General features: G+C 41.2%; 1 non-coding gene across 1 annotated transcript; it reads right to left on the reverse strand.

The window, feature by feature from the left end:
- Positions 1 to 596: 596 nt before the first annotated feature.
- On the reverse strand, positions 597 to 704 carry LOC148553821 (small nucleolar RNA R71). Its single transcript, XR_015892920.1, has one exon. It is a non-coding gene; the product is annotated as a small nucleolar RNA R71 (small nucleolar RNA).
- Positions 705 to 1,089: the final 385 nt, after the last annotated feature.

A 1,089-nucleotide genomic window follows, 5' to 3' on the forward strand; every position in this document is an offset into this window, starting at 1 on the left:
AATCTCTATACTGTGACATAGAGGATTCCCTACTTTCTTGTTCTCTTCTCTTTCATATGAGCAGGAACAAAGATAAAGGCATACTTGTTCAAGCTGATCCTGAACCTGAAAGGACCTTGAAGAGAAAACTAAGAGAAGCTAAAGCACAATTCTCTCTAGAGGGCCTAACAGAGCTTTTCAAAGAAGAAGAAGCCATGGCAGCCGAAAACCACAATGCCAATAATGCAAGGAAGGTACTTGGTGACTTTACTGCACCTACTCCCGACTTCTATGGGAGAAGCATCTCAATCCCTGCCATTGGAGCAAACAACTTTGAGCTTAAGCCTTAATTAGTTTCTCTAATGCAACAGAATTGCAAGTTTCATGGACTTCCATTGGAAGATCCTCATCAGTTCTTAGCTGAATTCTTGCAAATCTGTGACACTGTCAAGACCAATGCGGTTGACCCTGAAGTCTACAGACTTATGCTTTTTCCTTTTGCTGTAAGAGACAGAGCTAGGACATGGTTGGATTCACAACCTAAAGAAAGCCTGAACTCTTGGGAAAAGCTAGTCAATGCCTTCTTGGCAAAGTACTTTCCACCTCAAAAATTGAGTAAGCTTAGAGTGGAAGTCCAAACCTTCAGACAGAAGGAAGGAGAATTCCTCTATGAAGCATGGGAAAGATACAAGCAATTAATCAGAAGATGTCCTTCTGACATGCTTTCTGAATAGAGCATCATAGGAATCTTCTATGATGGTCTGTCTGAACTGTCCAAAATGTCATTGGACAGCTTTGCTGGAGGATCTCTTCATCTAAAGAAGACGCCTGCAGAAGCTCAGGAACTCATTGAAATGGTTGTAAATAACCAATTCATGTACACTTCTGAAAGGAATCCTGTGAATAATGGGACAACTCACCAAGAAGGGAGTTCTTGAGATTGATACTCTGAATGCCATATTGGCTCAGAATAAAATATTGACCCAACAAGTCAATATGATTTCTCAGAGTCTGTCTGGCATGCAAGCAGCAACAGGCAGTACTAAGGAAGCTTCCTCTGAAGAAGAAGCTTATGATCTTGAGAACCCAGCAATGGAATAGGTGAATTAC

This window comes from Arachis ipaensis, chromosome B7, assembly GCF_059453495.1.
Source record: "Arachis ipaensis isolate K30076 ecotype BB chromosome B7, ASM5945349v1, whole genome shotgun sequence".
Classification (NCBI taxonomy): Eukaryota; Viridiplantae; Streptophyta; class Magnoliopsida; order Fabales; family Fabaceae; genus Arachis; species Arachis ipaensis.